This window comes from Eptesicus fuscus, chromosome 12, assembly GCF_027574615.1.
Source record: "Eptesicus fuscus isolate TK198812 chromosome 12, DD_ASM_mEF_20220401, whole genome shotgun sequence".
Taxonomy (NCBI): Eukaryota; Metazoa; Chordata; class Mammalia; order Chiroptera; family Vespertilionidae; genus Eptesicus; species Eptesicus fuscus.
In genome coordinates this window covers 14,050,552-14,065,283 of record NC_072484.1, presented here as the reverse complement: position 1 = coordinate 14,065,283, position 14,732 = coordinate 14,050,552, and positions in this window count along the sequence as shown.

The window sequence follows — 14,732 nt, the reverse complement described above, 5'->3', positions numbered from 1 at the left end:
GTGCTTCCCATCCCTGGAACTATCCTGTAACTAACAACTTGTACTTCTTAATCCCTTCATCTTTTTCACTCAGTTCCCAACCTCCTCCTGTCTGGCAACCATCAATCTTATCTCTGAGTCTATGATTCTGTTTCAATTATTTTTGTTTCTTTGTTTATTTTGCTGTTTAGATTCCACATGTAAGTGAAATTATATGGTATTTGTTTTTCTCTGACTGACTTATTTCACTGAGCATAATACCCTCCTGTCCACCTATGGTGTCACAAATGGTAAGATTTCATTCTTTTTTATGGCCAAGTGATATTTTATTGCATTGATATACCACCACTTTTTATCCATTCATCTATTGATGGGCACTTGGGTTACTTCCATATCTTGGCTATTGTCATAACACTGCATGAACATAGGGATGCATATATTCTTTCAAATCAGCATTTTGGTTTTCTTCAGATAAATACCCAGAAGTGGAATTGCTGGGTCATAAGGCACTTCTATTTTTAATTTTTGAGGAACCTCCATACTGTTTTACATAGTAGCTGCACCAAACTGCATTCCCACCAACAGTAGACAAGGGTTCCCTTTTCTCCACATCCTTGGCAGCACTTGTTTGTTGACTTATTAATGATAGCCATTCTGACAGGTGTGAGGTGATATCCCATTGTGGTCTTAATTTGCATTTCTCTGATGAATAGTGACCATGAGCCTCTTTTCATATTTATATTGGCCATCTGTATGTCCTCTTTGGGGAAGTGTCTATTTGGGTCCTCTGCCCATTTTTTATTTATTTATTTATTTATTTATTTATTTATTTATTTATATTTTATTGATTTTTTTTACAGAGAGGAAGGGAGAGGGATAGAGAGTTTGAAACATCGATGAGAGAGAAACATCTATCAGCTGCCTCATGCACACCCCCTCCTGGGGATGTGCCTGCAACCAAGGTACATGCCCTTGACCGGAATCGAACCTGGGACCCTTGAGTCCGCCGGCTGATGTTCTATCCACTGAGCCAAACGGGTTAGGGCCTCTGCCCATTTTTAATTGGGTTGTTTGTTCTTTTGGTGTTGAGTAGCATGAGTTCTTCATAAATTTTGAATATTAACCCCTTAGCAGATGTAAAATTGGTGTATATGTTCTCCCATTTAGTAGGTTGTCTCCCATTAGTAGGTTGTCCTTTGTTGTACAAAACTTTTTAGTTTGATGTAGTTCCATTTGTTTATTTTTTTCTGTTGTTTCGCTTGCCCAAGGAAATAGATCAGGAAAACTATTGCTATGAGAGATGTCAGAAATTTTACTGCCTATGTTTTCTTCTAGTATTTTTATGATTTTGAATCTTACATTTACATCTTTAATCCATTTTGAGTTTATTCTTGCATATGATATAAGAAAGTGGTCTAGTTTTATTTTTGCATGTATCTGTCCATTTTTCCCAGCACCATTTATTGAATAGACTATCTTTACCCTATGGTTTGTTCTTACCTCCGTTGTCAAATATTAATTGACCATAGAGGCACAGGTTTATTTCTGGGCTCTCTGTTCTGTTCCATTTATCTATGTGTCTGTTTTTATGCCAGTGCCATTCTATTTAATTACTGTAGCCTTGTGTGTAGTTTGATACCTACTGAGGAAACTTGTATTGTTTTCATTTATCTCCTTTACAGGAATGCTTGGAAGTTCGTGTACATGTGAGGTTTTCTGTAGGATAGTTACTCAGATGTTTCCAACTTCTCATTTGAGTCAGAAACTCAAATCTAAACTGCAAAAGCTTGTAAGCATGAGAAGTGTTAGAAATCAGCCAGGGAATAGTGAGGCTAGGGGGAGAATTTATACACTCTGAGTGGGAGGGAAGGCTGGACAGGGAGCAGGGGTGAGAAGTAGGGATATTGTTTGGACCAAGAGCTGCATTCCCCACCCCAGAGTACTTGTCCTTTTTATTATTTTCAATTTAAAAAATAGATAATATTTTTTATCTGGTTCAAACTAAAAAACAACAAAAGGGTGTACAGTGACAAGTCTCCCCTCATCTATCTTCTAGTCACACAATACTTTGTGGATCCAATTTGCAGAGATGACTTATGTCTAAGCAAAAAAAAAAAAAAAAAATGTGTCTTCAAAGACCACCAACTGTTATACATTGCATATCTCTGTACCTCTTTTTATGAGATAACTAGAGGCCTGGTGCATGAAATTCGTGCATGGGTGTGTGTGTGTGTGTGTGTGTGTGTGTGTGTGTGTGTCCCTCAGCCCAGCCTGCACCCTCTCCAATCTGGGACCCCTCAAGGGATGTCCGACTGCCCGTTTAGGCCCGATCTCACCGGGATCGGGTCTAAAGGGACAGTCGGACATCCCTCTCACAATCCAGGACTGCTGGCTCCCAACTGCTTGCCTGCCTGCCTTCCTGATTGCCCCTAACGGCTTCTTCCTGCCAGTCTGATCACCCCCTAACCACTCCCCAGCCAGCCTGATTGATGCCTAACTGCTCCCCTGCCAGCCTGATTGCCCCTAACTGCCCTCCCCTGCAGGCCTGGTCACCCTTAACTTCCCTCCACTGCAGGCCTGGTCACCCCTAACTTCCCTCCCCTGCAGGCCTGGTCCCCCACAACTGCCCTCCCCTTCAGGCCTGGTCCCCCCCAACTGCCCTTCCCTGCAGGACTGGTTCCTCACAACTGCCCTGCCCTGCTGGCCTGATCGCCCCCAACTGCCCTCCCTTGCAGGCCTGGTCCAAACATTGATCAGCTGCCTCTTGCACACCCCCTACTGGGGATGTGCCCGCAACCAAGGTACATGCCCTTGACCGGAATCGAACCTGGGACCCTTGAGTCCGCAGGCCAACTCTCTATCCACTGAGCCAAACTGGTTTCGGCAGGGCCGCCATCTTTGACCACATGAGGGCAGCCATCTTGTGTGTTGGAGTGATGGTCAATTTGCATATTACTCTTTTATTAGATAGGATAGAGGCCTGGTGCATGGGTGGGGGTCGGCTGGTTTGCCCTGAAGGGTGTCCCGGATCAGGGTGGGAGTTCCCTTGGGGCATGGGGTGGCCTGGGCGAGGGGCCTGTGGTGGTTTGCAGGCCGGCCATGCCCCCGGGTGACCCAAGCTGAGCCCTGGTTGCTCCAGCTCCATGGCTGCCACCATATTTGTTAGGTTAATTTGCATACTTGCTCCTGATTGACTGGTGGGCGTGGCTTGTGGGTGTAGTGCAGGTACAGTCAATTTGCATGTTTCTCTTTTATTAGATAGGAGAGAGATTATACCTTTATGAAGAAACACAGTGTTTTCCATTCACTTTTTGTGGCTTTGTATTATGTTGGTTCACCATAACTTATTTAACCAGTTTCCTCTCTTTAAAAAAAAATTTGTTTTATTGATTTCAGACAATAAGGGAGAGGGAGAGAGAGAGAAACATCAATGATGAGAGTCAGTTACTGATCAGCTGCCTCCTGCATTCCCCTACTGGGAATCGAGCCTGCAACCCAGGCATGTGCTCTTTACTGGAATCAAACCTGGAATCCTTCAGTCCGTGGGCTGACGCTCTATCCACTGAGCCAAACCAGCAAGGGCTAATCAGTTCCCTCTTAATGGACACCTTAGTTTCAGTCTTTGCTATCACATCCATGCTACTGTGAACAGCCTTGTACAGTTGTCACTGTGCCCACATATAAAAACCCATGGAGGACTTGTTCCTAGCAGTGGGATTAGCTGGCTGAAAGGGCCTGTGCATTTTAAGAACTGCAAGTTGCCCTCTGTCGAGGCTTTGCCAATTTGTACCCATCCTGGGTTTGTGACGGTGTCTGCTTCACCTTCACCAGAACCATGTTGTGCTATTTGCCATGTGGATAAGTGGAAAACAACACCTCAGTGTGTGTGCGTGTGTGTGCGTGTGTGATCATGAGACCTATATGTGCGTGGCTAACTATCTTTTTAGACACTGTGAGGGTCCTAGAGGTTTTCTCCCCTTTTAAAAGGCTGCCCTTATGCCAGTGGAGGAGCAGTGTGCCTTCCTCAGCCTGCGACTCCCTCGCTGGGCTGCTGCGCCTTAGGGCGTGACGTGCATTTTGGAAAACAAAGTGACTCTTCTCTTCACTCCTCCATCTGGCTCTTCTCCCTTTGGATGCTGTCCCAGTGTTGCCATCTTTTCATTCTCCCTCAATTTCTTCCTATCTCCGTTTTCTACCAAGCCATTCCACTCCAGGCCCCACAGCCAGGCCCGGGGACCATTCCTGAGGGATGTCAGCTCATGGGAACAAGTGAGGAGGAGGCCTGGGTCCTGTGCCCCTCCTCCCCTGGCTCCGGTGCGCTGACTTCCACTCTATGGCCACGCAATGCTCTCGTGTTCCGTGGGCATGGCCTACTCATCCACTAGGACGAGTGGTTCTTGTACAGCGAACAGGAGCCACAGTAGTCCCCCTTTATCTGGGTTTCGCTTTCCGGTTTTGTTACTTGCAGTCAACCCTGGTCTGAAGATACTAAGTGAAAAATTCCAGATATTTTGAGACAGTGAGAAAGAGCACATTCACATAACTTTTTTACAGTATATTATTATTTTTGTCAATTTTATTATTAGTTATTGTGGTTAATCTCTTACAGTGCCTAAATTATAAATTAAAAAACTTTATCATAGGTATGCCTGTATAGGAATAAACATAGTATAAATAGGATTAGGTACTATCCGCAGTTTCAGGCATCCACTGGGGGTCATGGGAGCTCTCCCCTGCAGGTAAGGGGGCTGCTGTGTATGTTCCTGTATGTGCCTCGCACTCTTGTGCCGTCCTCCCCTCGTCAAGCCCTCCTCAAGCTCAGCTATGGGTATGGTCAGTCCTATGAACTCCCTGTCACCTTCTACTGTGTCACCTGGCTCTCTTCTCTCTTCCCCTCCCACAGTCATGGAGGGGTAGGATCCTTGCCTGAGTTATTTTTGTAACTTCAGGGCCCACCCAGTGCCTGATAGACAGTAAATGTATGTTCTGGCAGCTGGGGGCCACACCAAGAATCATTTCCTAGCCTCTCATTTCTCTTGAAAATTGTTCTCTTGAAAATTGGGATGTTCATGTGCAGGGTGGTGACTATAGCTAATGGTACTGCATTGTGCATGTTAAAGTTGCTGGGAGAGAGATTGGTTCTTAAGAATTCTCATCACAAGAAAAAAGTGGCAACTGTGTGTGGTGGTAGATATTCGCTAGATTTGTGATGATCATTTCACAATATATACAAATATCAAATTATTATGTTGTACACTTGAAACCAATATAGTATTATATGTCAATTACACCTCAATTAAAAAAGAAAATTGTGTCCGAGATTTTAAATGGTTAGGATGAAAATGGACATGTGTGCTCACTATACTTTCTTACTCTCTGTGTTGTTGATGCTCTGGCATTTGGGGCCTTTATCCTGAAGACACTGCTCCTCCCAGGGCTGGCTATTCCCAGAGATAGCAAACAGCACCCCCTGGAGCCTGCCTTTGATATACAAACCAACCAGCCCAGAACCCCCACCCAATCATCTCCCTTATCAAACTCTCTCAGGCCAAGCCAATATCCCCCCTGCCCTAATCACCCAGGACCAGGTACTGGGCAACAGGGGACCACCTCTGTAGTCCAGAGCTTGCCAAAACTATTCCAGCTATGTGATCCTGAGGTTACTCAGGTACCGACCCTTCTCGCCCATCCTTCTTGTGAGAACTCCACTCAAGGCTACATCCTCTCAGCCAAGCAGGTGATGAACCCTGGTGCTTCCCCACATGACCCTGTGAGGCCTGCCTCCTGTTTTTAGGGAGTGTAAGCATAAACTTCTGTCTTTTTAAAAAAAAAATTTTTTTTTATTGATTTCAGAGAGGAAGGAGAGAGAGAGAGAGAGAGAGAGAGAGAGAGAGAGAGATATTGAAACATCAATGATGAGAGAGAATCATTGATCGGTTGCCTCCTGCACGCCACCTCCTCTCCCACCCCCCCGCCCGCCCCCGACTAGGGATCAAGCCCACAACCCAGGCATGTGCCCTGACCGGGAATCAAACTGCAACCTTCTGGTTCATAGGTCAATGCTCAGTTACTGAGCCACACCAGCTGGGCTAAACTTCTTTTTTTATGACAATCATTTCCATGTCTGTGTGTCTTACCATACCTGATTCACATAAATGCCATGTCCACTTTTAGAACAACGTGGAAGCAGATTCCTGTTATAGGCTCAGGCCTAGCACTCCTGTCCTAACTGCTTCCTGGCGGCGCCTCTGTGTGGCAGGAGATTGACAGGAGAGTCTTGTTATTCCCAGTAGCTGTGCTCCATGAGGTCGCAGCCAACACTGAATTAGCAGTTAAATGACTGAGCCTTTGCCCCTGGGGAAAGGGGTTAGCTTCCTGCAGGCCTCTGGTCACAACATTTCAGCAACTGATGAAATGATACCTTCATCTCGTGTGTTTCCGTTTAAAGATGCCTTATTTAACATACTCTGTTGAGTCATTAACATTGACCTCACAGCCAGTAGCACTGTAACGCAGGCCCCAAGGAAGCTCATCTAACACATAGCCCCAGACAGCGCGTAGCCATGTTAAATAGTGAAACCACCAAAAAAGTCCCCCCAACTTGAAAAAACACACACATGGCACTAACTGGACCATGGGAAGGACAGTTTTCAGAGTGAGAGCTTAGACAGGAAGGCAGAGCGGGCCTTGTTCACTTCAGTTACATGGGCACACTACACTTTGGGGGACCCACATTTTTGCTGTTCTACCTTTGTCTGGGAATAACAGGTGCTTTGCGTATTGATTTGGAGATTACAAATAAATCTTAGAAAGTAGCCTAATTTCCAAGTACGGAATCCACATATAATGAGGATCGACTGTATTTTGAGATAATTGCTATTTAAAACAATGTTCTTTTCTCATTCGTCTACTCACCATGGTCCCAGGTCTCACACGTGAATGCCCCCCGGGGCCACCAGGCAGGCCTGGTAAGGGTCTGGTGGCAACTTAAATGACACACAGAGCATGGGCCTCTCCTGAAGGAGGCATGGCTCTCCTCCCCCTTCCAGATGCTTCTTGCTCTGGGACTGTAAGCCAGGTTGGGGCAGGGACCCCATCATATTTACTTGGGGAAACTGGATTACAGAGATTTCAGGTTTATTTGGAGGTGGATTTGGGGTGCTGATGAGGTTTATGGGGAGGCTCTTGGGCTCCCCGTGTAATTCCTTGGTGCTACCTCAGGACTTCATTTTGTCAGAGCCCCTGATTTTTTCATGAAAAAGCTGAAAATACAGATTTAAAAAAATATATTTTTATTGATTTTAGAGAGGAAGGGAGAGGGAGATGGCAACATCAATGATGAGAGAGAATCATTGAAAGGCTGCTTCCGGCACGCCCTTCCCCCCCCACCCCCCCTCACCCCCGCAACTGGGGATTGAACCCACAATCTAGGCATGTGCCCTCACCAGTAATTAAACCCGTGACCTCCTGGTTCATAGGTCGATGCTCAACCACTGAGCCATGCTGGCCAGGCTACAGATTTAAAAAAATGTTTTTACTGATTTCAGAGAGGAAGGGAGAGATAGGAATATCAATGATGAGAGAAAATCATTGATCAGCTGCCTCCTGCACATCCCTACGGGGGATGGAGTCCGAAACCTGGGCATGTGCCCTAGCTGGGAATCGAACCGTGAGCTCCTCATTCTTAGGTCGACGCTCAACCGCTGAGCCACACCACTTGGGCTACAGATTTTTATTTGAAATATCAGAATTTTAAAATATAGGCAATTAATTTAAAAAATCACACCTAAAACATTGTTCAAGCCAAATAGAACATGAATCACTTGGAATGAGTCTGTTATGTCCTTAGGTGTGGTTGCCACCTAAGATATAGGTCAGAGTCTGATGCAAGCTCAGGTAACCTACGTGCCCGTTGCCTGTCCATTCGTTTGTTGTTGGTGCTTGTAGTCCACTGACCTGATCTGCAAATATTTCTGCTTTAAGAAAGGACCCATACGGGATGGGGAATGTGACTTTGTGTCTGTACTGAGGGCAGGTGTGAGCTGTAGTAGGTTAAAACGCCTGCCTTCAGTGGGATACATTAAATTAATAATACTTTTACACCTGGCACTATATGTACACAGTCCATAGCTACTAAAGACTGGCTTTTACTACAAATGAGGAAAATCTGACTTCTACGGGGAGAGTGAAGATTTCTTACACTTTCAAGCATATCTAGGGTCCTTCCAATAAGTACATTTTTTTTTTTCTTGTGCTTCTTGCGTATGAAAGCATTCTTGAGGTTATGGCCATGAAAACAAAAGCCTCTTTTCTTTTCCTAATAAAAGCAGGATAATGAAAGATAAGGATAAGGTTACACCAAGGCCACTGGGGCTGTCAACAAGCCTTTTGAGATTTTCTTTTTCTGTTGAAAACAGTTAATGAATTGGAGTTTGCCACAAAGCTCATAGAAGTTGGCTTTTCAGATCTGGGAGCAGGAAATCAGAGACACTCTTTCCATGGGGAATGTCGACGGGTTTCGTTTGGTCTTGTGGCTACACAGCTTCAGTGGGGTCCAGGCCCAATCTTGCTAATTACCACAGGTGGATCTTTGACCCAAGGAAGAAAATAAGGCCTTGGGGCACTTCTCTGTGACCCTCTGGGGACCCTTCAGAAGTGAGGAGCCGCCAGTCTGAAAGCTGCTTGGTTTATAATGATTCTCGAACGGGCTTTTATGTGGACGAACAACATGACCTACGGCATCAGGGACACCAGAGAGGACACTTTTTATGCAGCTTGAGATGTGAGCAGAGAGCAAAAGAGATTTCAAACCATAAGCACCACTGCTTTTTCAAACACGATAAGGTGTCTTTTGAATTACAACAGTGCATATTTATGCATGAATGGCACTTAAATTTCACATTTTAAAACAATAACAATCTGGGTTTTGCACTTTCTGTGGACCAGGCATGGACCTAGATTTTTATATATGAAAGACCTCACTCATTTAACCTTCTCAGTGACCAGGAGAGGTAGGAGCGATTCTTGTCCTGGTTTTAGAGGGGAGGAGACTAAGGTCACCCAGCTAGCCAAGGTCCCAGTTGGGACTGGATCTCAAGTCTGTTGATCCCACAGCTTGTGCTCCTGGAGGCTCAGGAGATAACAGGGCCAACAGTGGAGAAATAGTGACTTGGATGCGCATGCGTTCATTTGCTCATCTGTTCTTCCAGGATGGGCAGCAGGAGGAGGCAGGTGGATGGAGCATTTGATGAAAAGTTCAAAGGGATTTTAGCCTGTTTAGTAACATGTTTCTCATCACCTTTTAGGATTTGCCTTAAATCATGGGGCTTGTTGCAAATTTATTACCAGTGTGAGAAAAACCCTGCTCATTAGTGGTGCCACATGCGGAGCTATTTTGGATCTATTACTTGATCAAAATGCCTGGGTAAGGGAGATTAATTTTCATTCCCCCTTATTTCTTGTTTCTGTAGAGGTGTTATGTTCCTATTTCAGCCAAATGCCTTCATCAACCCCTTCTTCTCACATCTCCTAGGACCTAGGGAAATATACTGCATATATTTTCCTTTTACTTGTGAATAGTTTTTTTTTTCTTCTGTCAACTGGATTCTTCCTATTACTTTTTCCATCAACACTGTGAAAGTTGGAAGGATTGTATAGAGAATGCCCATACACTCACCACCTGGATGCCACAATGGACATTTTGCTGTGTTTGCTTTATCACATATCTGTCCTGTGCATCCCTCTAGCCATCTGCCAATAATGTTTTCGTTAAATGTATTTCAAAGTAAGTTGCAGATATAATACACTTCCTCCCTAAACACAGCAGCATGTATATCATTGATTCGATTTTGATATTTATTTTTGATTTCTGTTAAGTAAAAATTTACCTATAGTGTAATGCACAATTTTTACATATACCATTTAGAAACTTTTCCCCATTTGCTTTTATCGATACTCAAATATCTTTCATTAAAAAATCAAACCAAAGCTGCCTTCAACCCCACAAAATCTCCTTCAGTTACTGTCCCATCTCTCCTCCTCATTTTAAACCAGACGTCCGAAGAGTGCTGTCCCCATTTCTTCCCTCTCCCCTCCTTGCATCATCTGACTCCTTCCCCATCTCTCCCTCCATCTTAACTGACCGTGCACTAACCTCCAACCACCAAATTTAAAGGACATTTTCCAATGGTCACTTTCCTTAAACCCTCAGGGACTTTCAACATCGACCTCTCCTTTTCTCTCGGCACATTCACTTCTTTGACATTCAGGGGGCGGAACTCTTGGTTTTTCCCACCTGGCCCCTGGCTGTCCATTCTTTCTCTCATTTGAGGCTGTGTTCACCATCTTCTTCTCCAGAATTAAACAGAGTTGCTGAGGGAGCAGGTCTGAGCCTTCCTTTCTTCTCACTCCATACTTTCTCCTGAGATAATCTCACTCACTGCTGTGATTTCCATTTCCAGCTGCACACGCATAACTCTCTAATTCAAGTTCTGATAGGCAACTCTACTCAAGCTCTGGATCCTCATGCCCAGCTCAGTATCTCCTCTGGGATGGCTCAGAAGTACCCACAATTTTCATATCCAAACCAAAGCTCAGAATCTTTTCTCCTTACACTGTCCTCCTCGGGGTCCCCCAACACAAGGAGAGCCACCCAGGAGCCATCACTGACCCCTCCTCCATCAGATCTAATCAAATCCCAAATCCTATTGATTTTGCTTCAACAATGATCTCTTGCTGCCACCTTCTGATTCTCTCAACTGCCAGGATAGGGGGAGATCACGACTAACAGTTCCCTTCCATCCCCTGATGCCCTCTCACCACCCATTCTCTACCTAGCATCATCTGACTCCTTCCCTATCTCTCCATCCACCTGGTCCTGGCCCCACCCCGCATTCCAGGTTTCTAGTGGTGCTCCCCTGCCCATCTCACCTCTTTAGCCCACCTCATCCCCTGCTCCCCAGCACTGTCTGCCCTCCAACCTCACTGGCCATCCTTAGTTCCCCAGTCACACCCTGATCCTTCCAACCATCGAGCTCTACCCAGGCCCTTCTCTTCTCTGTCATCATTTGTCCCCTCTCTTTGCCTGTTCGGCACCCCCTACTCCATACACACACCTTGCTCACATAAACTGCTCCCTGACATTATACATCTTGTAATACCACATGCTTCTCTTGTCAGATACTTAGCTCAGTCACCTGTGATTAACATCCTCTTCCTCATGGAAGCTTCATGGCTGTATCTCATTTTTGTTTTGTTTTATTTCCAGCATCTAGTGAAATGTCTGCCACATTAAATATACAACAACTATTTGTTGACTGAATACATGAAATTTTATTCTTGTTATTATTCATCATTTAAAAAAATGGTATGCAATTAATGTTAGCCAACACACCAAAATTGGATAATTAGTATAACAGTTGCTAGTGCAGATTAAAGATAAAATTTTGATAAATCTTGAGGATCTAGTTCCTTGGACAGGAGGTAAAGGCTCACTTACCTTCTCTCATACTCTCTCTCTCTCTCTCTCTCTCTCTCTCTCTCTCTCTCTTAAATTTGGACGTGGTGGCCATACACTCAGTGGCCCACAGAGCATGAGCCAGAGAACTGGCGCCTGGTACCAGCTCTGAGTAACTGTGACTTGGGGAAGGTCAAATGCCTCCACATCATGCTCTCTTTTTCTCATTTGCACAATAGAAAATCATATGCCCTGGAGTCTCCAGGACTTGTGAGGATGAGATAATATTTGTGCATCACAGAAACATGTTAAAATCATGTTAATCTACCGGGAAAGGGGCAATAATGTCGAGGACCAGGATTCCACCAAGTTCAGCTGTTCTGTCTTGCAAAGGGTAAGACACGACCCCTCGGACCATAGCGGGAGGGGCTGCTCTGTGGGTCCTTCCGCTTTGGAGACTTGAGGACTGGACTGAACCCAAGCATTACTATTGTTACTGCTGTGATTGGCATCTCAGTAGGACTGGCTCTCTACAAGCTGCAGGCATCCCTCCAGGCGTCTCGGCTGGCAGTTGCATTGACTGTGGTGCTCCACTCAACCTGCAGGAGGGGGTTTGGTCCCCGGTCCTGACCAGGGTGACAGGGTGTTCAGCAGAAATGTGCCTCCATTTTAATGCACAGGGGGCTGGTAACCTAGGGCTGGGTCCAGCAAGCTGCTAACCCAGGTGCTTCTGGGAATTCTCCTTCTCTTCTCCTGGTTGTGGAAATCTAACCAGCTGCTTCATGGGGGAGGTTAATGCCATAAACAATGAATATGAATTGCAGATGTTTAAAGAGACACTTTACGTTTATTGTTGTTATTGTTTGTGTGCAACTGTCTGCACACTTGGATGTCGCTTTATTAAAGCAAATAAAGCCATAATTAGGTATAGCCCAACTCAAACAGTGGCAGCGGCCTGGAGCGGGAAATCATAATTCAAGAACAAGAGGCGCTTTTGACAAATATTATGTTGCTTGCCCAGTAACTGGTTGTGTGCCAGAGCGTCGTGAGTAGCTCCAGAAAGCTCTTCCCTGCTTTTCCTGAAGCCTGGCCAGGGAGGAAAGGCAGGATGAAGGAGACAACGTGTGAGGAGCCAGGGCCACACCAGTGACCGCCTCAGAGAACAGGCACCTGAGCAAGCTGAGAGATGAGGCCGCAGGCTAGGGATGCTGTATGCCAGGGGGCTTTGGTCAGAATCTGGGAATTACACAGAAGCTGGGAGTTCAGAGGAAAACAAAAGAAGGCAGTTTATTGCACACAAATTGTGGTTTTGGAGGATTGAAAGGAAGAAGCCAGAGATCAGCATTTCGAGGGAAAACAATCGACAAAACACACACTCTGGACCTTGACCGTGGCTCGAGGCCTTGACCAGAGAGTCTCTAGTTGCGCTTCCCAATAGCACAGCTGGCTTACAATGTGAAGTCGGGTGCATCGATATGCTAATGATGGCCTCTTTAAGTGAAATTAATGCCCGGATTGTGTGAGTAGAGCTGCCCTTCATTATTCCATGTGATATGAAGATGTGTCGGAGATTCTTCCCGGCCTCTCAGTGACACTCTTCATACAAAATTTATCTCTTTTATGTGTTTGAAGCTCTTTCAGATACATATCAAAGACCTTTCCATGCCTCTACCATGCATAATATATTCTGCAACAGCTTATAATAAATCATCTTCCTTCTCTGACTGGTTAGCCACGAGCAAACAGGGCTTTTGCTAGCACCAAAAGGATGCCAGACCCTCCTATTTAATACTTTGTCTCTTGTGTTACCACTCTGTTCTTCCATCTTTCCCAGGGAGCCCCACAAAATGGCAAGGAACTGGCATCACCCCCATTACTGTTCTGATTTTAAAGCCATTGTCTATGTTGATGATATAGAAAATATAACATGCTGTTAGTTCACATTAAAAGGATCTTTTTCTCTGCTTTGTCTTGCCTCTTATTTTTGCAAATAGACATGGCCCAGATACTCACTATATTTCCAAAGGATTTAGGCTGGGAAAGGTGGACTGGTGATTGTATCTGAACACAGAAGGGCTTTGTTGCGTTTTGTTGAGGAGAGAAACAAAGTAAGGCAAAGGGAAAGACTGTCCACGATATAGGCCTCCGAGCCGGGAATGGCACCTCCCATTGGCTGCCAAAAGGTGAGGTGTCTGGGGCAAAGTCTCCATCACTGAGGTCACTGATGTGAAATCAAAGAGAGTGGGCTCTCCAGTAGGGCTCTGTGTGAGATGTGGGTCATGAAGCAGAAGAGCAGGTACCTTTAAAAAAAGAAACGGGCCGAAACCGGTTTGGCTCAGTGGATAGAGCATCGGCCTGTGGACTGAAAGGTCCCAGGTTCGATTCCGGTCAAGGGCATGTACCTTGGTTGCGGGCACATCCCCAGTAGGGGTTGTGCAAGAGGCAGCTGATCGATGTTTCTAACTCTCTATCCCTCTCTCTTCCTCTCTGTAAAAAAATCAATACAATATATTAAAAAAAAAAAAAAATAAAAAAAAGAAACGGAATTTTTCTTTTTATGGTATTGTTCCCGAAGGCCAATGTGGTTCAAGGAAATGTGCCCTGTGGTAGACATGACTGGGTGTCCCTACCCCCTATCTGTTTTCTTCTTCTTCCATGGGAACAGCACTCAAATTTATACCTAGACAAGCGATAGCATAGAATAATGGTGGCACTTCCCCGTCTCCCTTGCAGCTAGATGTGGCTATGGGAGTAAGTTTTGGCTTTCATAGGATGTAAAAGTAGAATGTCTTATGGCAGCATCTGAGAACTCTCCTAAGTGGCAGTTGGTGTGTGATCTTGACTTATTGTACCTTTGCCTCTTTCCCCTTCCTTCTGGCTGAGATGAGGGACATACTGGAGCTGGAGAGCCACTTTGGCCCATGAAGTGAAGTTGAGAATGGAGGTCATACAATGAAACTACAAAATAGAAGGACCACAAGTTCCTCAGGGCCTCATGGCATAGGTCTGGACACCAGTGGGTGAGAAATAAACTCCAATCTTGTTTACTTACAGTTAAGATAGAGGCCCGGTGTGTAGACTGGAAAGTTAGAGAAAGAGAACTCTCTTTCTTTTTCCCTTTCTCCAGGGCTGAGGGAGTGAGGAATGAAGTCTCCTTGGATCCCTTTCTCCCTCACATAGAGCAGTATGTGGAGAGATGAGACTTATAATGTCCTACATACTATCACAATCACCAAAGTGACATTGTGAGTTATTATTCCCCAACATTATCCCTGTTAACCCCCAGAAAGTTTGAATA